Genomic DNA, 21,800 nt, shown 5'->3' on the forward strand with positions numbered 1-21,800 from the left:
ACCCAATTTCCCTCGGGATCAATAAAGTATCACTATGACTATGACTATGGTGGGGTGTCCATAACTAGCGGGCACAATCTGAAAATTGCATGGCGACTTTTTAGGACAGCTGTAAGGAGGATTTTTTTCGCCAGAGGGTGTTGAATCTGACGAAGGGTGTCGGTCCGAAACGTCGACTGTACTCTTTTTCCATAGATGTTACCTGGCCTGCTGAATTCCTCCAACATTTTGTGTGTTGCTCACCTATGGTCTGCCAGTTTAAGCTTCAACCTCCCACACCTTCTTATTCTGGCATCTGCCCCCTTCCTTTCCACTTAGAGTCTCCGCCTGAAACGTCGACCATTTTATGCCCCTCAAAAGATGCTCCCTGACCCGCTGAGTTCCTGCACAATTTTCAGAGAGAGGCTCAAAAAGTCTAGCATCTGCAGAATCTCATATGTCTATAGCTGCAGGTCTCATCCCTTCAGTTGCAAACTTGCACGAAACAGCCAGGGGTATGTAATTCAGCTCAGATACAAAGCTCATAATAGAATAAATCTGAATTAATTTAAACTGTAAACTGAAACTCGTAAGTAATAGAACAACTCCACAGCCTGTCGGGACTGTGAATGAATGCTGCCGCGGGTGTTGTCGGGATAGCGGAGGAGCACCGGGCGCGCTACTTGCTGGGATACTGGTAGAGTGTCTGCAGGCGGGTGAGAATGATTGATTCGTGTGAGGCCTGAGGAAAGAGAGCTGGATTCACAAGAGAACTTCTGCGTAAGTAGCGTGGAGTAGCGGCTCCTGAACGGTTGCATCGCTTAAAAGCCGAGGCTACCGGGTATCCTGGAATCGGACAGCCGAAGACTGGGTTCAGAAACGATTCGCCCGAGAGAGGAATGTGGGAGGGATTGGAGTGGCGAGAGCTGGGGCGAAGGGGTTGGGGGTCGAGGGAGAGACTGGAACTAAGTGCGAGGGGAGAAAACAGTTTGATGAAATAAAAAGGCTTAATATTAGGAAAGACACAAGTAGAAACTGGTCAGAAATGAATCTCGTTCACACGCAAAATGCTGGAAGAACTTAGCAGTTCCAACAGCATCTATGGAGGGAAATAACAGTCGACTTTGCGGGGGGTGGGGGAAGAAGGTCGACAACCTCCATCAGTACTCATCCTGTTTAACATCCCCCCTACAGTCTCTTCAATAGCACAGCTGTCTAGTTAGAGACATACTGCGCCAAAATGGTCTATTTCTATCAGTTTCTCGCTTTTTGTAAGGTCTGTATGGTGTCCTTTTATGGTGTTAGCTGCCTATGCAAAACAGGCAGGTCACCTCAACTATTATGCTGCTAGCTGGTTTTTGGACACAAGTTCTTGGAGCTCAGGGTGCAGCCATCAACGGATATAATTAACTGGTCTGGTTCTAAGCACATCCTCATTAAAGCCATGTCTACATGGACCAAAATGTCTTTGAATATGAAAATGGCTTCCTACTATTTAATGTCCATCAAAACTAAGCAAATTCTATTCAAAACACTTACATTAATATGCTTCAGATGAGGTGTAATACTTGCAGGTGTAAACATTCTGTTTTTCAACTCCAAGTAATGAAATAATCATGCCCTCTGTCTCATTCAAGAATAGGCTACATCCACACCTTTTTCTTTTTAAGGTACAGTTTCTCCCTTGAAACATTCTGTGGCAGCTTGCCAAGTGAAGAGTTCAGTTCAGTTTCTGCAATTTAAACCCTTACTAATTCTCAGATTATACCTGACCATGCGAAACTGCAGTGCTTTTTAGTTCGCACCATTTTAACTTCTGAATTGTCATATATCCTATTTTTTCTAACTCATTTCTTCCATCGACCAGTTATGTATATAACTGTGGTTAGTTGTGGAGGTCCCATCTAAAGAAGAGTAAAACCAGGAACTAATGCAGCACTGACCTTTGAGACTTTTTCCTTAAATATGTTATCTCATTGATCTTCAAATGATGAGTGCTTATACTCTGCCAGTTTCTGTAGTATTGGTCACAGTCTGAACCTGGCCTTCTCTGTGACTCATAGAAGAGTACAGCACAGGAGGAGGCCACTTGGCCTACAACGTTATACTGAACCAGCTAAAGAACAAATCAAAAACACTCAAACGCTAACTCCTCCTACCTATTCCGTGTCAATATCCTTCCATTTTTCTTGCATCCATACACCTATCCAAACATCTCTTAAAAACCTCTAATGTATTTGCCTCTATCACCATACCAGACAGTGCATTCCAGGCATCCACCAAGTAAAAAAAAATTGCTCCTCACATCCCCGTCGAACCTTCTGGTATGAGACATCTCAACCCAGAGAAACAGATACTCTCTGTTCATTCTATGACTCTCATAATCTTATAAACCTATCAGATCTCCCCTCAGCCCCAGCGCTTTAGATAAAATAAACCCGTTTATCTAACCTCTTGAGATAGCACATGCCCTCTAAACCAGACAAACCTTTTCTGCACTCGCTCCTCAACATCCTTGCTATCACAAACAGAAAATCTGATGCTGGAAATCCAAGCAACACACAGAAAACATTAGAGGAGCTCAGCAGGCCAGGCAACATCTATGGAAAAGAGTACAGTCGATGTTTTGGGCTGAGACCCTTTGGCAGGACATCCTTCCTATAGTGGGGCAACCAGAACTGTAAGCAATGCTCCAGATGTGGCATAATTGGAGTTTAATAAAGTTGCAACATAACCTCTTGACTTTTGAACACGGTGCCTCGACTAATAAAAGCAAGCATTCTTAACCACCTTATTGACCTGTCTGGTCACTTTCAAGGAGCTATGAACTTGCACTCTGCACAGCAATACTCTTAAGGATCTTGACCATAACAGCGTACGTATCGTTGCATTTGCCCTGCCAAGGCGTAAAACTGAGGGTTGGAGGGATCAGCATGCTGACTTGAGAGTTTTTGTAGAAGAAAATATTCTCTTAAATATTAGTTAATGATATACCTAGCGGTACAGAAATACGGAGAAAAGGATGCATATGTTCTTAAAAATCCCAATTTAATATAGAAATTTCTCTACCTCTCATAAGATTAAACTATATCTGCATGGTATGAGCTATGAAGGAAGATTGAAAGAATTAAATCTTTTTAACTTAAATAGATGTAGAATGAGAGAAGACGTGATAGAAGTGTTCAGAAACATTTAGGGTGTAAGTAGATGGATGCCGGCTGCTGCTTCAAAATTAATCGATCAACGAAGACACGGGGCAATAGATGGAGACTGGTTAAAGGAAAATTTTAGACTATCATCTGTAAACATTTCTTTACACAGCAAGTTGTGGACACATGGAACAAACTACCTAGTTGCGTAGTTGAGAGTATTACCTTAAGAGACTTTCAAATCTAAACTCTTAAATTATTTTAAGACCAAGTGTGAATAGGAATTTGCCAAGCATCGATGGGCCGAAACTTTCAAATGTTGTAATATGAAATTAACAATTTTAGATATAATCAATCAAATATAATTTATAAGTTTTTTTGGTTGAAAATATTTTCTCATTCTGCAGACCACTGGAGAGGTGATACTAAAATTCTTCACAATGTTTCAGACATGACTGGCCATGATTTCCTTAATGATTCTTATTCTATATTTTTCATAGTGTAATTTGAAATAAGCTTTCACAAATATATTCTGAGAACCCAGAGAGGTGAACCACAATTTTTTTTGTGTGGTGTACCAAATATCTTTAAGTATATTAACCGCAGAAGTTGATAGGTTCTTGATTGGTCAGGGGATGAAGGGATACGGGGAGAAGGTAGGAGACTGGCCTGAGAGAGAAAATGGATCAGCCGTGATGAAATGGTAGAGCAGACTTGATGGTCCAAATGGCTAAATTCTGCTATATCTTATGGTCTATCTGTTTCTGTTGTGATAGTTCATAGGTTTAGGTCTATAATTGTACAATTAATCCTCCTTATTTGGTGGATGTCACGATGTGTGGAAGCCCTCTGCTTCCTATTCAAGATAAGAAAAATGGAATGCTATCTCATGAAACATATGTAATCTGTGTAGAACTGTAAACAAGTTTATGTTTTTGTTTTTTGGTAAAAGATGGGCTTTAATTTTATTTAGGTTCTATTGTAGCTTTCAAAGCAGCGTTTGGGGGAAAATAGCTGAATGTAGTTACATTAAGTGGATAATGACATCTTTTGCATCCTATTTGATTACAACTGGTTATTTTTCATTGTCATTTCCTTGAAATGTTGTTGAAATCCTGATTATTGCATGTATCCTGTTCAGTGGCTAGCTGCCTTGGAGTTGGAGGATTCCAGTTGGAATATATTCCTTCTTGATGAATGTCGTAATTTAATGGGAAATGCATGTTCTCATTAGATAACAGTTTGCTGGAGAATTCTTGGTTTACCCTTCCTTTGGTCTGTCCAGTGCACTGGAGCCGGTATAACATCAAACTTTTATCCTGGCATCAAGTTTGATGGTAAATGTACACTCACTGGGTAGTGATAAGTAGAAGGATCGTTGGTTTTCTTTCCATCCTGAGTCAATGGCAGTGAAGGTAATATTAACATCAAGTCCTAGAGCTTCTTCATTGGTATAGAGGCGTTTGTTGTTCTTATTAGATCATTTGTTGAATATATGCCATTAGAGTGGATCATCTTGAATTTTGAATACACTTTTTTTTAAAAACTTATCTTTATATGTTCTGTAATTTTTTTGCACATGATGAAGGTTGATAGTTTAGGGGTGTCCAAATTTGTGGATTTGCTGTTGTGTGTCGCTGCAGTTTGTTGGAGCAGGAATTTCTTCTGTCTTTATGCACATTACTTAGATGGAAGCATTCCAGATAAAGCAAGTGGTTTGCAAATACCAGACTTGTTAAACTCCGGTATGAGGCTTAAATTTGGAAATCAGGGATTGAAAACCCATTAGGAAGTATTTTATATCTCGGCGAGACACACTTTATGCGGACCTGTTAATAGGACTCTCAGATTGAAAGATTTACTGTGTGTGTGTGTGTGTGTATATATGTATATATATATATATTCTCACATCCAAGACTAGTGTACAAGGACTGAGTTAAAACGGTGGGAGTATTGAGTGAATGGATTGTAGCATCGGATCTAGATTGTTATGAAGTAACTGTTTTTATTTTAAGGGTGGAGAGCGTTGTTGTCTGGGAATATAACTCCTCTGTTCTCACTGCATGCTTCCTCTTTACAAGGTATTGTACATCCTGATGTTTTACTCCAACCCTGTCCTTTGTGCATTCTCTGATATGCCATGAGTTAAATCTGTCTCTCCAAATTTTCTGTTGCTGCTCTATTTATTCATACAGACATAATCTGTGTCCCACAGCAGAGCAGAGGACGTGGTCTTTCATTCATTTGACGTACTGAACTTTGATTTTTGGCGCACAAAAGCTGCATTTGTTGAATCCTTCTAATTGCTGCACCTTTGTCAATTCAGTTTTAAAGACATTTTGGTAAGTGATGTACAAATGTATTCATTTCATTCATTATTTAACCATTAGAGAGGGAATAACAATATTATATTAAAAAGAACTTTTAGAAAGAAAAAATGGTGGAAAATCCTGTTGTAAAAAGAATTAAGGTAATTTTGAAATTATATATTTAGTCTTGCCTTTATGGAAATTATTTGAAAGATCCGTACTATTGATTGAAATTAAGGGATGTTTAAAATAGTGTGGGTTAATTAGGAACTGCTGGTTGTAATGCATAAAACGTGTCCAATGGAACCAGATTCATTTCTTATGCATTGACTATGTAAAGCCATCACTAATTGTGATTACACAGTAATATCATCATCATCATCAGGTGCCACGCCCAGTTTGAGCTTTGACTGCCATGGCCCACACACTCCTGTTTCGGGTTAAGTGGATCAATTCATTGGTATTCATTTCCAGTTCTCTGGCTGCTGTCTCCATCATCATTTGTCTTTGTCTTCCTCTTGCTTTCTTCCCTTCAATCTTTCCCATAATTACTGTGCATTCTAACTCCTCTTTCCTAATCACATGTCCAATGAAGTTACATTGCCTTTTCATGATCTCATACATTATTTTTCTTTTTGTGTTTGCTCTGTTCATGACATCCTCGTTAGATATTCGTTTCGTCCATGATATTCTTTGCATCCTCCTTGAAAACCACATCTCTGCTGCTACAATTTGTTTCCTCATGTTACTAGATACAGGTTTCCCCTGCCATCCGAAGGTAGAGCGTTCCTATGAAACGGTTCGTAAGCCGAAATGTCGTAAAGCGAAGAAGCAATTACCATTTATTTATATGGGAAAACTTTGTGAGCATTCGCAGACCCAAAAATAACCTACCAAATCATGCCAAATAATACATAAAACCTAAAATAACAGTAACACATAGTAAAAGCAGGAATGATATGATAAATAAACAGCCTACATAAAGTAGAAATACTTTTCCACAGTCATTATTGCACTGTTCTCCGTAGCTCAAATCTCACGCAAGTGCCACCAGCAGAAAATCTCACGCAAGCGCTCTCCAGTAACCTTTAAGCTATGAAGCTGCCAAGTCATACCAAATAACACGTAAAAATACACAGCCGATATAAAGTAGAAATAATGTATGTACAGTGTAGTATCATGGAAATTGGAAAGACAGCGCCGAGCACACTGATGATGGTGTGTTAGACTGAGTCGTCACAGGTTGGGTCGTGCAGTAGCTCCCACCCTCCAGGCTGCCGACTGATACATTGCTGCGAGGCACGCAGGGGTCCAGCAGTAGCTGGAAGTCATGCAGCACATCTTTAAGAAAAAAGCTGAAATAAACATGCTAATTAATTAGGTGCTGCCCGGCACATAATTGTTGGCCCAGATCAGTGCCGATTTCATCGCCTTTGGTCTGGGCCGACATATATTTATTTTATTATTCTCCGCGAATCGGTACAGTATACGTCCGGGGCCCGGGTGTTGGGGTGGTGGGACACGGGGGTGTCATCTCATCGTCGATCAGGGCAGGCAGCTCATCTTCTCCTATGATTGCCCGCCTCGATGTCGAAGGTTGAGGGTAGTTGTCTGCTGAGGCTGATGTGGAAGGCTTGCTTGACTGCTGAGCCTCGTGCATTTTTCTACCACACGGTTCTTTGTAAGGACTCAAACCATCTTGAAAATATCCCCTAAACCTACGTACCCTTTCAAAATTAAAGTCGTACTTTATCATTGCAGCAAAAATCTCATGTAGTTGCTTCACTTTCGCTACTGCATTCGGTTTCGATTGTTATCCTTTCCTCTTCCAATTGCATCAGCTCTTCAACTATCAGTTCTTGGTCATGGGATGCCAAAACCTCTTCAACATCATCTTCGTCAGCTTCCACAAACCAAACTCACTTTGTCCTTACTTCGTTCACCAAAATCGAAACGCTTAATTATGTCTAGTTTTACACTAAATGTAACACCCTTACGAGTTCTTTTAGGCTTTTCCGATACCATAGAACTCTTGCAAACGGCTGCTCACAGGCATATGTTAAAGCAATGCCGGCGAGAATCCAGGGGAGAGCGGCTGCTCGGGGCGCGCGCTGCCTTTTATTGCGCGCTGATTTTTTCCATAACAGTGAAAACACCTTCTGAAAGCGGAAACAGGTTACTAATGTAGGTCTTTCGTAACAGTGAGGTTTCGTAAAGCGAACCTTCGAAAATCGGGGGACACCTGTTTTGTCTAACATTCTGAACCACATAACATAACTAGACAAATATAACATTTCAGTACTATGAAATACACAGTAATATATCACTCATATAACATTAAGTCCATTGTTGATGAGTCGAAACGTCATTTCCTCACCTCGATCTATGGAGCGTGGGTGTTGCTGATAAAACCAGCATTTATTGCTCTCGATTGTAATAAGTAACTTCATGGCACAGCTCCTTGTGGTTGAGGTGCTCCGATAATGCTGTTGTATAGTTCCAGGAGTTAAACTGAGTTCCTGATCCCTGCCCTGATCTCTTCAGAACAACTCAAACCAAATTCATGGGATAAGATTTTGCCAAACACAAACACTGTTTTTGAATTTGATTATTTTGCAGTTGTCAGGGAACACAATTCCCTATTATATTTTTGGAGGTTATTGATTAACCAGCAGGAGCTGCTTGATCTCATGATATTGCCTTGATGAACATACATAGCGATTGATTTCCAACAATCACAACAATCCACCTTTTATATTATGTGTGTCTACTATGTATGTTTTCCCATTGATGCTCATTGACTTCAGTTTACATAGAAACATAGAAAATAGGTTCTGGAGTAGGCCATTCGGCCCTTCGAGCCTGCACCGCCATTTATTATGATCATGGCTGATCATCCAACTCAGAACCCTGCACCAGCCTTCCCTCCATACCCCCTGATCCCTGTAGCTACAAGGGCCATATCTAACCCCCTCTTAAATATAGCCAATGAACCGGCCTCAACTGTTTCCTGTGGCAGAGAATTCCACAGATTCACCACTCTCTGTGTGAAGAAGTTTTTCCTAATCTCAGTCCTAAAAGGCTTCCCCTTTATCCTCAAACTGTGACCCCTCGTTCTGGACTTCCCCAACATCGGAAACAATCTTCCTGCATCTAGCCTGTCCAATCCCTTTAGGATTTTATACATTTCAATCAGATCCCCCCTCAATCTTCTAAATTCCAACGAGTACAAGCCTAGTTCATCCAGTCTTTCTTCATATGAAAGTCCTGCCATCCCAGGAATCAATCTGGTGAACCTTCTTTGTACTCCTTCTATGGCAAGGATGTCTTTCCTCAGATTAGGGGACCAAAACTGCACACAATACTCCAGGTGTGGTCTCTCCAAGGCCTTGTACAACTGCAGTAGTACCTCCCTGTTCCTGTACTCGAATCCTCTCGCTATAAATGCCAGCATACCATTTGCCTTTTTCACCGCCTACTGTACCTGCATGCCCACTTTCAATGACTGGTGTATAATGACACCCAGGTCTCGTTGCACCTCCCCCTTTCCTAATCGGCCACCGTTCAGATAATCTGTTTTCCTATTTTTGCCACCAAAGTGGATAACTTCACAATTATCCACATTAAATTGCATCTGCTATGAATTTGCCCACTCAGCCAACCTATCCTAGTCACCCTGCATCCCCTTAGCATCCTCTTCACAGCTAACACTGCCGCCCAGATTGCACACCAATCTCCTGTGTGGGACCTTGTCAAAAGCCTTTTGAAAATGCAAATATACCACATCCACTGGTTCTCCGCTATCCACTCTACTAGTTACATCCTCAAAAAATTCTATGAGATTTGTCAGACATGATTTTCCTTTCATAAATCCATGCTGACTTTGTCCGATGATTTCACCGCTTTCCAAATGTGCTGTTATCACATCTTTGATAACTGACTCCAGCAGTTTCCCCACCACCGACGTTAGGCTAACCGGTCTATAATTCCCTGGTTTCTCTCTCCCTCCTTTTTTAAAAAGTGGGGTTACATTAGCCACCCTCCAATCCTCAGGAACTAGTCCAGAATCTAAGGAGTTTTGAAAAATTATCACTAATGCATCCACTATTTCTTGGGCTACTTCCTTAAGCACATTGGGATGCAGACCATCTGGCCCTGGGGATTTATCTGCCTTTAATCCCTTCAATTTACCTAACACCACTTCCCGACTAACATGTATTTCGCTCAGTTCCTCCATCTCACTGGACCCTCTGTCCCCTACTATTTCTGGAAGATTATTTATGTCCTCCTTAGTGAAGACAGAACCAAAGTAATTATTCAATTGGTCTGCCATGTCCTTGCTCCCTGCAATCATTTCACCTGTTTCTGTCTGTAGGGGACCTACATTTGTCTTTACCAGTCTTTTCCTTTTTACATATCTATAAAAGCTTTTACAGTCAGTTTTTATGTTCCCTGCCAGTTTTCTCTCATAATCTTTTTTCCCCTTCCCAATTAAGCCCTTTTTCCTCCTCTGCTGAACTCTGAATTTCTCCCAGTCCTCAGGTGAGCCACTTTTTCTGGCTAATTTGTATGCTTCTTCTTTGGAATTGATACTATCCCTAATTTCTCTTGTCAGCCACGGGTGCACTACCTTCCTTGATTTATTCTTTTGCCAAACTGGGATGAACAATTGTTGTAGTTCATCCATGCAATCTTTAAATGCTTGCCATTGCATATCCACCGTCAATCCTTTAAGTGTCATTTGCCAGTCTATCTTAGCTAATTCACGACTCATACCTTCAAAGTTACCCCTCTTTAAGTTCAGAACCTTTGTTTCTGAATTAACTATGTCACTCTCCATCTTAATGAAGAATTCCACCATATTATGGTCACCCTTACCCAAGGGGCCTCTCACGATAAGGTTGCTAATTAACCCTTCCTCATTGCTCAAAATCCAGTCTAAAATAGCCTGCTCTGTAGTTGGTTCCTCGACATGTTGGTTCAAAAAATCATCCCGCATACATTCCAAGAAATCCTCTTCCTCAGCATCTTTACCAATTTGGTTCACCCAATCTACATGTAGATTGAAGTCACCCATTATAACTGCTGTTCCTTTATTGCACACATTTCTAATTTCCTGTTTAATACCATCTCCGACCTCACTACTACTGTTAGGTGGCCTGTACACAACTCCCACCAGCGTTTTCTGCCCCTTAGTGTTATGCAGCTCTACCCATATCGATTCCACATCTTCCCGGTTTATGTCCTTCCTTTCTATTGCGTTAATCTCATCTTTAACCAGCAACGCCACCCCACCTCCTTTTCTTTAATGTCTATCCCTCCTGAATATTGAATATCCCTGAACGTTGAGCTTCCATCCTTGGTCACCCTGGAGCCATGTCTCTGTGATCCCAACTATATCATAATCATTAATAACAATTTGCACTTTCAATTCATCCACCTTGTTACGAATGCTCCTTACATTGACACACAAAGCCTTCAGGCGCTCTTTTACAACTCTCTTAACCCTTATACAATTATGTTGAAAAGTGGCCCTTTTTGATGCTTGCCCTGGATTTGTCGGCCTGCCACTTTTACTTTACAGTTTACTGGGGCCTTTAATGCCATCCTTGGTCATATTCAAGTGTATTCACTTTCAATTTGTCTGCAGAATTCAGCCATTTTGTCCATATTTGGGTCAAGATTGTAATTGGATCTGAAGTTAAGTGAGAAAATTATTGGTAAATTCTTGTTGCCAATAGTGCAAACAGCACATTTTTAAACCTTGCTGTTTGTGCAAAGATCATAGAGGATTAAAAAGTGCAGCACATTACAGGCGCTTTGGTCATGAGGTTGTACTGACTTTTTAACCTACTCCAAGTACAATCTAATTCTTCCCTCCTGCATAGCTCTCCATTTTTCAATGTACCTATCTAATTCTGCCATGGATGATCCCAAGCCCAGCTGCCTCTGACATCCCCCCTGTACTTTCCTCCAAACATGTTAAAATTATGCCTTCTCCCGCCGGCTGGTGGCGCAATGACATTGGCGCCAGTCCCAGGAGTGGAAGTTTCCGGGATTGAAACCAGTTGGGTCCGCTCCCGAGTATGCTTTCCATCCGTGCTGGGTTGAGTGTTGGGATCACAACTCGACCTCATAAAATAAAGGGAGAAATACTGCGAAAATGTCTGTGTGAGGAGTGGCGCGCCACACAGTCTCTCACTCTCGCTCCGCGCCTTGTAAAAGCCATCATCATGCACGGACACGCACAGTCATGGACGCGCACACACACAGACTTGGACACATGCAGGCACACGCCCGAAAAAAAGCCTTCTCATTTTGGCTATTGCTGCCCTGGGAAAAAGCCACTGGTTGTCCAGTTTATCTGTGCCTCTCATCATCTTGTTCACTGCTGTCAAGACACCTGTCATCCTTCTCCACTCCAAAGAGAAAAAACCCTAGCTGGCTCAACCTTTGAGACATGCTGTCTAATCCAGACAGTATCCTAGTAAATCTCTACATCTTCTCTGAAGCTTCACATCCTTCCTATAATTAAGTGACCAGAACTGAATACATTAGACTGGTAATCTGCTAGATTGGATCTGTCTTGTATTCGTGGACAAAATATCTGGGCAATCTAATTTAAGTGATTTATTTATAGAGACAGCATGGTAACAGGCATTTCTGATGCAATAAGGTTTTGCCACCCAATTACACTCGTGACCAATTAACCAACTAACCGATACATCTTTGAAATGTAAGAGGAGATTGGAGCACCTGGTGGAAACCCACGTGGTCTTTGGGAGACCAGACCAACTCGAATGATCTAATGAGTATTACATACTAAAGCAGCTTGGTTGGAAACATTATTGTTACGAGGGCACAAATTTTCAGCACAATAGTGGTGACTGTTTTGTCTGTCTTGCCTTTACTATCACCATTTGTCTCAGAGCATGGCCCCCCATTCCCCTCTCTTCCACGTACCTAACCAGACTTCTCTTCAATATTACAATTGATGTCATTTCTGTGGCTATTTGTTCCAGAATCTCATCACCTTCTGAGTGAAGAATGGAGAGTGAGCCTGTACTCTCTGAAGTTTAGGAAATGAGAGGTGTACATTTTTAAATATACTGCAGTTTTTATGGAATTTGATTATGTAGATAGGGATGGTTTCCTTAGTTGTGGTGCTGGAAATGGATCACAGTCTCAATGTTAGGATTGCACTTTCAGGACAGTAACAAGTTAAAAAAAAAACATTTTTATACAAAGGGGAGTGAATCATAGAAACTTCCAAAAAGGAGCTGTGAAAACTGAGATGTTTGGTGTTTTCAAGATTGATATTGAAAGCTTTTTTGATATTTAAGGAATTGAACAAAATGGGATTTGTGCAGGAATGTGGGTTGAAGTGAAAGATCAAATGTGATCTTCATGGGTATAGAGGACTGAATAGCATCCTCATGTTTCTTGTATTCTTAATTCTGTTATGTTTGTAAGACAGATTTTGTAAGGTTTATTGAGGTGGGGTTGATGTTGCCACATCAGGATCTAGAGAATTCGGTGTGGCGGATTTTGAAATCTTGTCTTGAGATCATCAGTCCAGGCCTCTGAGTAATTCAGCTGACTGCTAAGTGAAGTTTAGTGTGTCATAGAAAAGATATTAAAACCTTGCAAAACTTGCTGTATGTTGCCAAGTGATCCAAATGACTATTTGAAAGAGAATATATGAATTTGGTTAGTGCCATGACCAACACTTGTCCCTTAGAAAAAAACATAGAAAACCTACAGCGCGATACAGGCCCTTCGGCCCACAAAATTATGCTGAACATGTCCTTACCTTAGAAATTACCCAGTGTTACCTATAGCCCTCTATTTTTCTAAGCTCCATGTCTATCCAGGAGTCTTTTAAAAGACCCTATCGTATCCGCCTCCATCACCAACGCCGGCAGCCCATTCCACACACTCACCACACTCTGCGTTAAAAAAAAACTTACCCCTGACATCTCCCCTGTACCTACTTCCAAGCACCTTAAAACTGTGCCCTCTTGTGCTAGCCATTTCAGCCCTGGGAAGAAGCCTCTGACTATCCACATGATCAATGCCTCTCATCATCTTATACACCTCTATCAGGTCACCTCATCCTCTGTCGCTGCAAGGAGAAAAGGCCGAGTTCACTCAACCTATTCTCATAAAGCATGCCCCCCAATCCAGGCAACATCCTTGTAAATCTCTTCTGCACCCTTTCTATGGTTTCCACATCCTTCCTGTAGTGAGGCAACCAGAACTGAGCACAGTACTCCAAGTGAGGTCTGACCAGGGTTCTATATAGTAATAGTCATACTTTATTGATCCCAAGGGATATTGGGTTTCGTTACAGTTGCACGAACCAAGAATAGAGTATAGATATAGCAATATAAAACCATAAAAAATTAAATAATAATATGTAAATTATGCCAGGAAATAAGTCCAGGACCAGCCTATTGGCTCAGGGTGTCTGACCGTCCAAGGGAGGAGTTGTAAAGTTTGATGGCCACAGGCAGGAATGACTTCCTATGACGCTCAGTGTTGCATCTCGGTGGAATGAGTCTCTGGCTGAATGTACTTCTGTGCCCACCCAGTACATTATGTAGTGGATGGGAGACATTGTCCAAGATGGCATACAACTTGGACAGCATCCTGTTTTCAGACACCACCGTCAGAGAGTCCAATTCCATCCCCACAACATCAATGGCCTTACGAATGAGTTTGTTGATTCTGTTGGTGTCTGCTACCCTCAGCCTGCTGCCCCAGCACACAACAGCAAACATGATAGCACTGGCCACCACAGACTCGTAGAACATCCTCAGCATCGTCCGATCCCCACGACATCAATGGCCTTACGAATGAGTTTGTTGATTCTGTTGGTGTCTGCTACCCTCAGCCTGCTGCCCCAGCACACAACAGCAAACATGATAGCACTGGCCACCACAGACTAGTAGAACATCCTCAGCATCGTCCAACAGATGTTAAAGGACCTCAGTCTCCTCAGGAAATAGAGATGGCTCTGACCCTTCTTGTAGACAGCCTCAGTGTTCTTTGACCAGTCCAGTTTATTGTCAATTCGTATTCCCAGGTATTTGTAATCCTCCACCATGTCCACACTGTCCCCTGCATGGAAACAGGGGTCACCAGTGCCTTAGCCCTCCTCAGGTCCACCACCAGCTCCTTAGTCTTTTTCACATTAAGCTGCAGATAATTCTGCTCACACCATGTGACAAAGTTTCCTACCATAGCCCTGTACTCAGCCTCATCTCCCTTGCTGATGCATCCAACTATGGCAGAGTCATCAGAAAACTTCTGAAGATGGCAAGACTGTGCAGTCGTTGAAGTCCGAGGTGTAAATGGTGAAGAGAAAGGGAGACAAGACAGTCTCCTGTGGAGCCCCAGTGCTGCTGATCACTCTGTCAGACACACAGTGTTGCAAGCACACGTACTGTGGTCTGCCAGTCAGCACAGTCTGCCATATAGCTGCAACATTACCTCTTGGCTCTTAAACTCAAGCCCACTATTGATGAAGGCCAATGCACCATATACTTTCTTAACCACAGGGTCAACTTGCGCAGCAGCTTTGGACTATGGACTTGGACTCCAAGATCCCTCTGATCCTCTACACTGCCAAGAGTCTGACCATTAATACTATATTCTGCCAACATATTTGACCTACCAGAATGAACCACCTCACACTTATCTGGGTTGAACTCCATCTGGCACTTCTCAGCCCAGTTTTGCATCCTATCATTGTCCCGCTGTAACCTCTGACAGCCCTCCACACTATCCTTAATCAATGTCACCAAATCCTGTTAGCATCCTGTTGCTTGAAGGGGTTGCAGAACCTCAAATTGGGCAATTTATTTCACCGTTATTCTAGCAAAGATGCTTCCTAAATCCTGCATTCACTTTGGAGTGATGAGATTATATCGACACAATGTTCTTTGCGTAGATGTAGTTCTGTTATTTTTCCAAGATGGATTATCTAGATGTACTTGTGAAGAAATACCAAACAAATTGGTATTTTTTTTACTAGAACAGGACAAGTAAATTGACGAGGGCAACAATGACCTTCATGTTTCTAAAATATATTATGAGAATACATCCTAAGTATGAGTCGTGAATTAGTAATTTGGCAAAGTTCAGGATTATCAATTGAACAAAGTGGGTGTGTCAGAGGAAATGCTTTTACAGTTGGCTGTCGTGGCATGGAATGCTTTAGCATAAGCAACAATGAGCTGAGATTTATCATTCTTTCAGAAGTGATTGGTTAAATAATTGAAAAGGCAGAACATGGAAGGAGAAAAGGGATTACAAAACAATTAATTTTATTGAGGTTTAGTATGGGTAGCCCTTTTCCTTGCTGTATTTTATTCTTGAAGCTTGCGGTTTCTTCATGGCTAAGTCAGTACATTGCATCAGCTCATTTAGTGCTGTGGTTAGTCCATGGATTCCTTTTGTTTTTGGACTTGGTTCTCTTTATGGTTCATGGTGCCATTAGTTGCCCCTCTTCATATTTAAAAGTATCTGTACATTGGGATTTTACGTAATTTACTGCAAATCCTGATGCTTTGTCATTGACTCGGTCCCTCTGTGCTCTTTGATTCGGAAATCTAGAGTCTCAGTTGTGTAGTGTTGCCATGTTACCCTAAGGAAATACATTTTTCTGTCTTTCAATGGAGGAAAGCGATTTTTAGTCTTCGGTAAATGTGTTGTTTTGCAAGACTGTTGTGGAACCAAGATTGTAGCATGTTTGAACATGAGTGCAAAGTAGACATCTGTAGAAAAGAGTTAACAGTCGATGTTTCTGGCCAAGACCCTTCAGGGTCCTGATAAGCGGTCTTGGCCTGAAGTGTCAACTGTTTACTCTTTTCCACAGGTGTGGCCTGGCCTGTTGAGTTGCTCCAGTATTTTGTGTGTCACTTGGATTTCTAACACCTGCAGATTTTTCTTGTCTGCGATTAAGGTGTCTGGATAGACTGTCTGTTGATTTAATACACTCAGTGTTTACTTCATTAGGTACCTCCTGTACCTAACAAAATGGCAAGCATGAGAAAATCTGTAGATGCTGGAAATCCAAAGCAAGACACACAAAACGCTGGAGAAATTCAGCAGGCCAGGCAACATCTATATGGAATTACTGTTCTATGTGATAGTTGGTGAAATTAACTATTGAATGAATGTGTGAAGTATGTACAATTTGATATCCCTTAGTTTATGCAACTGTTGAAAATGAATTACTGTGTATCTGGTTACATTCCTACCAGAATAGGAATATTTTACTTGCATGTTTTTAACTTGTTGTGGGTCAGGGTACCTGATTATTCTGTTTTTTATATATTCCAGTGTCACTGAGGGAAATTGTGCACCTGATTGTCATTGGTGAGTTGAGAAGTGGAATTGGAGGTATGACATCTGAAATTTGTTAACTAATGCAGAACCTTATTGAACCAGCTGGGAGCTTGAAGTGGGTATCAAATGTACCAGAGGTTAAAAACATGTAACCAAAGAAGGACAGAAAATACTAATTTATAGCTGACATCTGAAAGAGATTTCATCAACAACCACTTTCTGGTAACTTCTGGCTGTGGTAATGCTGTTTGATTTAGAATGAAGTGCTTTTGGGATGGTATCTCTGTGAAATGATATGCCTGGTGAGTTGTATAAATGCATTCATATTAAGAGGTGCAGGATAGATACATCTCAAAAATGAAGTAGTATTCCTAAAGGAAGAAGGAGGCAACCAAGGGATGTCAAAGACAGCATAAAAGCAAAAGAAGGGGCTTATAATACAGCAAGCATTACGGGCAAGCTGGAGGATTTGGAAGCTATTAAAAACCAACAGAAGGCAACCAAAACAAGCGATAAGTGAGAAAAGATAAAATATGAAGGCAAGCTAGCCAATATGAAAGAGGTTACCAAAGGTTTTGTCAGATATATCAAAAGTAAGAGAGGCAAGAGTGGATATTGGACCACAGGAAAATGGCACTGGAGAGGTAGTAATGGGGGTCAAATGACCAAAAAAATGTGGTAGACAAACTTAAGTATTTTATGTTAGTCTTCACTGTGGAAGACACTAGGAGTATGCCAAATGCAAGAGTTTCAGGGTGCAGAAGTGAGTGATGTTACTGTTACTAAGGAAAGGTGCTCAGGAACCTGAAAGGCTGAAGGCAGATAAGTCACTTGGACTAGATGGATTGCATCCCGGGATTCTGAAAGAGTTACCTGAAGAGATTGTGGAGGCGTTAGTAATGGTCTTTCAAGATTCGCTAGATCCTGGAATGGTTTCGGAGGATTGCATAATTGCAAATGTCGTTCCACTTGAAGAAGGGAGGGAGGCAGAAGACAGGAAAATACAGGCCAGTTGGACTGACTTCAGTGGTTGGGAGTCCATTATTAAGGATGACGTTTCGGGGTACGTGGCTCTTCGGGGCACATGATAAAATAAGCCAAAGTCAGCATGGTTTTCTTCAGGGGAAATTTTACCTGACAGATCTGTTGGAATTCTTTGAGGAAATAACATGTAGGATAGACAAAGGAGAGTTTCTTCCACCAGAGAGTGGTGAATCGCTGGAATTTATTGCCACAAAATGCTGTGGAAGCCAAGTTATTGGGTATATTTAAAGTGGAGGTTGATTGATTCTTGATTAGTCTGGGAATTAAAGGTTACAGATTGAAGACATTAGCAATATACCTGATAGCCAGAGCTCTCAGGGAATAGAGTTAGGTACAGTCAAGATTACTAGAGAGAAAGTGCTTGGGAAGCTAAATGGGCTAAGAATAGATAAGTCTCTTGGACCGGATGAGGTGCACCCACGGGTCCTGAAGGAGATGGCTTTGGAGATTGTGGAGGCATTGGAAATGATCTTCCAGGAATCAGTAGACTCTGGCATGGTTCCGGAGGACTGGAAGGTTGCAAATGTAGTTCGGCTGTTTAAGAAAGGAGGGAGGCAGCAAAAAGAAAATTACCTATTAGTCTGACATCGGTAGTTGGAAAGTGATTGGACTTGACCCTCAAGGATGATGTTATGAAATACCTCGAGGCGCATGACAAGATAGGCCCAAGCCAGCATGGTTTCATGAAGGGAAGATCCTACCTCATCAACCTATTGGAATTTTTTGAGGTAATCTCAAATAAGATTGATAAGGGAGAGGCTGTGGATGTTGCGTATTTGGATTTTCAAAGGGCCTTTGATAAGGTACTGCATAAGAGGCTGCTTAATAAGATGAGAGCCCATGGAATTACAGGAAAGATATTGGAATGGGTGGAGTATTGGCTGATAGGCAGAAAGCAAAGGGTGGGAATAAAGGGATCCTATTCTGATTGGTTGTCGGTTACTTCTGATGTTCTGCAGGGGTTGGTGTTGGGGCTGCTTATTTTTACGATGTATATCGATGATTTGGATTATGGATTAAATGGTTTTGTGGCTAAGTTTGTGGATGACACCAAGATAGGTGGAGGAGCAGGAAGTGTTGAAGAAACGGAAAGGTTGCTGAGAGACTTGGTCAATTTAGGAGAGTGGGCAAAGAAATGGCAGATGAGATACAATGTTGAGAAATGTATGGTTGTACATTTTGGAAGAAGAAATAATCGGGCAGATTATTATTTAGATGGGGAGAAAATTCAAAAATTGGAAGTGCAAAGGGACTTGGGGGTCATCGTGGAGGAGACCCTAAAGGTTAACCACCAGGTTGGATCGGCAGTAAGGAAAGCGAATGCTACGTTGGCATTCATTTCAAGAGGAATAGTGTATAAGAGTAAAGAGGTGTTGATGAGGCTCTATGGGGCACTGGTAAGACCTCATTTGGAATATTGTGTGCTGTTTTGGGCCCCCTATCTTAAAAGGGATGTTCTGATGTTAGAGAGTTCAGAAAAAATTTACGAGGATGATTCTTGGAATGCAGGGGCTAATATATGAGGAGCATTTGTCGGCTCTTGGACTGTATTCATTAGAGTATAGAAGAATGAGAGGGTATCTCCATAAGACCATAAGACAAAGGAGCAGGAGTCAGCCATTCGACCCATCGAGTCTGCTCTGCCGTTTTATCATGTGCTTGTAGCAGTGTGCTACACACAACGCTAGAATAACGACATGTAGTCGGAGAGTTGGAGTTGCGATAAAAGAGATTTATTCAAACTTTGCGGCCTCCTTTAAACCCTTCCCGTTCCCGCCCTCCCTGGGTGGGACTGCTGTGGGGAATGCATATTCCCAGATCCTTTCTGTGCGCGGGATTTTCCCCCTGCTGGTGAAGATGGCCTGGTGCCCTTTTTGGAGCCGGCCTCTCTGCGGCCGTGCACTATTTCATGGGCTGGTTCATGTGTGCTAGAAAGTGGGTCGCCACATAACCCCCCCCCGCGAACCGGCGATACATCCCCCAATGTTCACAGTCTGGATTGGCCTCTGTTTGGGATGTCTGCCCCTGTGCCGCGGTGCCTGAGCCCGGACTGGCTGCGCCAAGTCCACATGGGCCGGTTTGAGTCCTCTCTCCCCCCAATGTCCAGCACGAACGTGGACCCGTTGTTCCTGATCACCTTAAACGGCCCCTCGTAGGGCCGCTGTAGCGGTGCCCGGTGTCTGCCCTGTCGTACAAAAAGAAACTTACAGTTCTGCAGGTCTTTGGGTACGCAGGTCGGGCTCTGTCCGTGCTGTGAAGTGGGTATGGGGGCCAGGTTACTGAGCCTCTCCCGTAGTCTGTCCAGGACTGCTGCGGTTTCTTCCTCTTGCCCCCTTGGGGCTGGTATGAACTCTCCTGGGACTACCAGGGGTGCGCTGTACACCAACTCGGCCAACGAGGTGTGCAGATCTTCCTTGGGCGCCGTGCGGATTCCGAGCAGGACCCAGGGAAGCTCGTCCACCCAGTTAGGCCCTTCCAGGCGGGCCATGAGAGCCGACTTCAGGTGACGGTGGAAACGCTCCACTAGCCCGTTCAACTGTGGGTGGTAGGCAGTTGTGTGGTGTAGCTGTGATCCTAAAAGGTTGGCCATAGCTGACCACAGGCTGGAGGTGAACTGGGCGCCCCTGTCGGAGGTAATGTGGGCTGGTACCCCGAAGCGTGCTACCCAGGTTGTGATCAGTGCTCGGGCGCAGGATTTGGAGGTGGTGTCGGTGAGCGGGACTGCCTCTGGCCATCTGATGAACCGGTCTATCATAGTTATGAGGTACCATGCTCCTCGCGACACTGGCAGGGGCCCCACGATATCCACATGAATGTGGTCGAACCTCCGGCGGGTGGGTTCGAACTGCTGCAGCAGAGCCTTGGTATGCCGCTGCACCTTGGCCGTTTGTCACTGCATGCACGTTTTGGCCCATTCACTGACCTGTTTACGAAGCCCATGCCAAACGAACCTGTTGGAGACCAGCGGGATGGTTGTCCTGATGGAGGGGTGCGCTAAGTTGTGAATGGATTTGAAAACCCGCCGGCGCCAGGCTGCCGGGACAATGGGGCGCGGTTGGCCGGTGGCTACGTCACACAGTAGGGTCCTCTCACCTGGGCCTACGGGGAGGTCTTGGAGCTGCAAACCGGAGACCGCAGTTCTGTAACTAGGGATCTCATCGTCTGCCCGCTGTGCCTCCGCCAGTGCTGCACAGTCCACCCCCTGGGATAGGGCCTGTGTGGTCGGTCTGGAAAGTGCGTCCGCCACAACGTTGTCCTTTCTGGAGGCATGCTGGATGTCTGTCGTGTACTGGAATTGTAGGACAGATGTTGCTGCTGGCGGGGCGACCAGGGGTTGGACACCTTCGTGAACGCAAAGGTAAGCAGTTTGTGGTCCGTGAACATGGTGAAGGGCCTACCTTCTAAGAAGTACCTGAAATGCCGATTGCCAGGTATAGTGCCAATAGCTCCCGGTCAAAAGCACTGTATTTGAGTTCGGGTAGCCGTAGGTGTTTACTGAAGAATGCCAGGGGTTGCCAGTGACCCTCGATGAGTTGTTACAGCACTCCACCGACTGCTGTGTTGGATGTCCACCGTGAGGGCAGTAGGAGCGTCCGTTCTGGGGTGCACTAGCATCGCGGCATTTGCCAAGGCTTCTTTGGTTTTGACAAAAGTGACTGCAGCCTCTTCGTCCCAGGTAATGTCCTTGCCCTTACCCGACGTCAGGGTTGCTGAGGGGAGGAAACTGTGGTAGAAATTCACCATACCCACGAGTTCCTGCAGGTCTTTGATTGTGTTGAGTCGCGGGAAGTGGTGGACCGCGTCTACGTTGGCGGGCAGCGGGGTTGCCCCGTCTTTAGTAATCCTCTGGCCCAGGAAGTCGATAATGTTGAGTCCGAACTGGCATTTGGCCAGGTTGATTGTAAGGCCGAATTCGCTCAGTCGGGCGTAGAGTTGATGGAGGTGGGACAGATGCTCCTGACGA

The 21,800-nt window shown here is 43.2% G+C and overlaps 1 protein-coding gene across 7 annotated transcripts in view; it reads left to right on the forward strand.

Moving 5' to 3' along the window:
* The first annotated feature begins 656 nt into the window (after nt 1-656).
* The window catches only part of LOC140188835 (septin-2), a 200,429-nt gene continuing 179,285 nt past the window's right edge, over nt 657-21,800 (forward strand). Inside the window, exons 1-3 of one of the 7 annotated variants that reach the window (XM_072245489.1) lie at nt 659-759; nt 5,344-5,470; nt 16,787-16,846. The gene's annotated coding sequence lies outside the window, so the exon portion shown is untranslated. Of the gene's footprint in view, nt 760-5,343; nt 5,471-16,786; nt 16,847-21,800 lie in introns of all 7 variants that reach the window. The other 6 variants (XM_072245521.1, XM_072245513.1, XM_072245529.1 and 3 more) reach the window with 6 other exon arrangements.

This window comes from Mobula birostris, chromosome 2 (genome assembly GCF_030028105.1).
Source record: "Mobula birostris isolate sMobBir1 chromosome 2, sMobBir1.hap1, whole genome shotgun sequence".
NCBI lineage: Eukaryota > Metazoa > Chordata > Chondrichthyes > Myliobatiformes > Myliobatidae > Mobula > Mobula birostris.